The sequence below is a fragment of the Callithrix jacchus genome, chromosome 21 (genome assembly GCF_049354715.1).
Source record: "Callithrix jacchus isolate 240 chromosome 21, calJac240_pri, whole genome shotgun sequence".
NCBI lineage: Eukaryota > Metazoa > Chordata > Mammalia > Primates > Cebidae > Callithrix > Callithrix jacchus.
Window position 1 is genome coordinate 54457974 of NC_133522.1, and position 3784 is coordinate 54461757.

Genomic DNA, 3784 nt, shown 5'->3' on the forward strand with positions numbered 1-3784 from the left:
CAATGAACCAACTGGATAAATATCTCTATCCTTATAAAATGTACATCCCAGTGATTAATGATTTATGAGATCATTTATAATGTGTAAAAACCAGGTAAAAAATCTTGTGATTTTATTGGTAGCAGTGTCTGAAAGCTTTGAAATTCTAAAAAAGAAAAGAAAGAAATTAAAAATGTTTAAATTGGGCCAGGCGTGGTGGCTCACACCTATAATCCCAGCACTTTGGGAGGCCTAGGCTGGTGGATCATGAGGTCAAGAGATCGAGACCATCCTGGTCGTCATAGGTGAAACCCCGTTTCTACTAAAAATACAAAAATTAGCTGGACATGGTGGTGCGTGCCTGTGGTCCCAGCTACTCGGGAGGCCGAGGCAGGAGAATTGCCTGAACCCAGAATGCAGAGGTTGCCATGAGCCGCGATCATGCCATTGCACTCCAGTCTGGGTAACAACAGTGAAACTCTGTCTCAAAAAAAAAAAAAAGTTTAAATTGGTACATTTACATACTATATTATGTAAGTGACTATTTGCTAAGTATCCCGAAGGTAAGGTATTAGAGATCGCAATTTAATCATTAAAAGAAAATACTTTTTATATTTACCTTATCCTTATCAAAAAGTGTGCTATCGTAGTGACAGGCCATGCAATCTCAAAATCAACAATATTCATGTAAATTGATAAGTTGATATTATATCAAATAGAAATCTCATGATAATGAGGCAGGCCAGTCATTGAATTTTTCAGTTTTTTTAGAAGCATAATTTGAAGACTTGTAAAATTAATAGGACAGCTGAAATTGAAATTTAGTTTTGAACATCAGACAGGTAATGTACTGATGTAAAAAGATTTAAGGAAGGAGATTTGGAATCTTGTAGAATTAATTGGACAGTTGAAATTGACCTTTTTTTTTTTTTTGTGGAGACGAAGTTTTGCTGCTGTTACCCAGACTGGAGTGCAATGGCACTATCTCGGCTCACTGAAACCTCCGCCTCCTCGGTTGAAGCAATTCTCCTGCCTTAGCCTCCCGAGTAGCTGGGACCACAGGCACGCACCACCATGCCCAGCTAATTTTTTGTATTTTTAGTAGAGACGGGGTTTCACCTATGTCGACCAGGATGGTCTCGATCTCTTGACCTCCTGATCCACCCGCCTCGGCCTCCCAAAGGGCTGGGATTATAGGCGTGAGCCACTGCGCCCGGCCTGAAATTGACCTTTATTTTTAAACGTCAGACTGGTAATGTGCTGATGTTGTAAAAATGTTCACACTTAGGTTTGAGTGTGGAAACCCAATCGTCATACTTAGGAATTAAAAAAGAACTAAAATAGACGTAAAAAAAAATGCACATGGGTACTTTTTAACCAGTAGTACCAGGCACCCAAAAATTAATGCTTTCAAGTGAAATAAGAAAAGATCACAGTTCTTATTTGGGCTAGTGCTTCTGATAGGCATAGCAGGAATGAATGAATGAATTTTATTAACATATATAATAAATAAGTAAAGAACTTTACAAGATAATTTGAGATAGTGATAAGTACCATAACATCAGTAAAATGGGGTCTATGATAAGTGAATTAAATATTTACTTGAATACCTAATACATTTCCAAACTTATTGTGGTCGAAGGGCTCCTAATTCCCCTTACCACCAGCTTCTCACTAGGGGATGCTTCTGTAGATTGCGAGGTTTGGGAAGCTTTTGAAGACGTTATTTGAGTTGAGATATGAATGATGAAGTATCTGTATGCATTCCAGGTATGGAGGTGGCAAAGCATTGGTTTTGGGGTGGAAATGAGTTTAGGGTGTTTGAGACTGTCAGTAGGAAATGTTGGAATGTATCCAGAGAAGAAATAGTAGTAGATGAGGCTAGAGAGGTGGAAAGGGCCTTGATATTTTAGGGTAGAATAAGGAGATAGGATGTCACTTTAATGATGGCAGCAAGTCTGTAGAGTGTTCTAGGTCTGGGATTGATGGCCTCATGACTGTGGCTACTGTGTAGTGATGACTGGTAGAGGTAGAAGAGAAAATGGTGACCTTTCAGAGCTGTTGTCTGGGTAAGAAGCCATAGTAGCTGTGTAGACGGAGCCTGGGCCAGCTTTAGCAATCTACTGTGCAGACAGAGCTAAGAACTTAAGTGTGGATTCTATGTGGAAGGCAGGAGATGAGTAGTCAAGAGTTGATTCCTAGGTTTTAGTTGAGCAACTGAACGTATGATGGTTCAATTACTAAGATGGGGAAAATTCGAGGAGAAGTTGATGGTGAGGGGAATCAGAAGATACCTTTTGGCCACAATTGGTTTTAGATACTTATTAGATAGTCAAGTGAGGTGGTTTAGTGGGCAGTGGAATAAATATCTGTAGTTCAGTGGGGAGGTCAAGATTAAAATGACAAAAGTAGGTGTCAGCAACATAGAGCTGACTTCAAAGCCGTGAGACTGGATGAACTCCCTACAAAGGGAGGGGCTAAGTTTACTTCCTTAAATTGAGAAAGTTGGACAGGATGGTGTTTAAGGTCCCATCTTCTTCAAAAAGTTGACTGTTTATTGAATTTCAGAGAGTCTCTGTAAGAAACTTGAAGTGATGGAATTTTTTTTGTAAAATGCTGTAGCTGCTTTAAAATAATGAAAAGGATGAATGGGAAGAAATACAGACATTTAAGTATTTGAAATCTGTATTTATTCTCAAATTGCTTGTTTACAAAGCATAATATGTAACTGCGATCAGATATCCTTCTGAAAGTGAAAATAATCTTCATTTTGTAAGGTTTCAGTTAAACCCAATTGGTGGTCAATATGAACTTATTTTTATCAAAACATTTTAAACAGCTTTATTGAGGAGTCAAGTGACACCCAAGCTGCACATATTAGAAGTGTAAAGTTAGATGTTTTCACATAGGTATTCAGCCATAGAGCTGTCACCACTAGAGATAATAGACATACTTATCATCCCAAAAGTTTCCGTGTACCCTTCAGTACTGTCTCCCTCCTGCCTCTGATCCATAGGCAACCATTGATAAGCTTTTTGTAACTGTAGATGACTTTTCATTTTCTAACTTATATAAATAGAATCATACAGTAGGTATTCTTTTTTTCTGGCTTTTTTCATTCAACGTGATTATTTTGAGATTCATCCATGGTGTTTTTTGTGTCAGTAGTTCTTTTTCTTCTATTTGCTAAGTAATATCCTATTGTATGGATATACCAGATGCATTTTTGCAGTCATAATGAAGTTAGACTACCTTCTTTTTTCCCTTCAGTGGGTCTCAGGATTTGCTGGTATTATCTGTAATCCTGAAAATTTGACACAAGTCTCAGTTAATTTAGAAAGTTTATTTTGCCAAGTTTGAGGATGCACCCTTCTTAGACAGTCTCTGGAAGTCCTGATAACATGTGCCCAGGGTGGTCGGGACACAGCTTAGTTTTATACATTTTAGGGAGACGTGATACATCAGCCAACATATGTAAGAAGTACAATGGTTGTGTCCAGAAAGGCAGGACAACGTGAAGCAAAGACAGAAAAAAGACTTGAAGTTGGAAGGGGCTTCTGGGTCACAGATAGGTGAAAGAGAGGAGTGCTTGCATTCTTTGAGTTTTTGATTAGCCTTTTTAAAGGAGGCAATCAGCTATGCATGTATCTCAGTGACAGGCAGGTTATCCCTAAGCAGTTCCCGGCTTGGCTTTTCCCTCTAGCTTAGTGATTTAGGGGCCCCAAGATTTATTTTCCTTTCACACACCAAAGAGACTAAAAATGTGAGTACATATACACACAGAGACACATTCCAAACTCTCTTC

General features: G+C 38.6%; 1 pseudogene; it reads right to left on the reverse strand.

The window, feature by feature from the left end:
• Positions 1-1221: 1221 nt before the first annotated feature.
• Positions 1222-1315, reverse strand: LOC144580713 (small nucleolar RNA U13; annotated as a pseudogene).
• Between the last annotated feature and the right edge of the window lie 2469 nt (positions 1316-3784).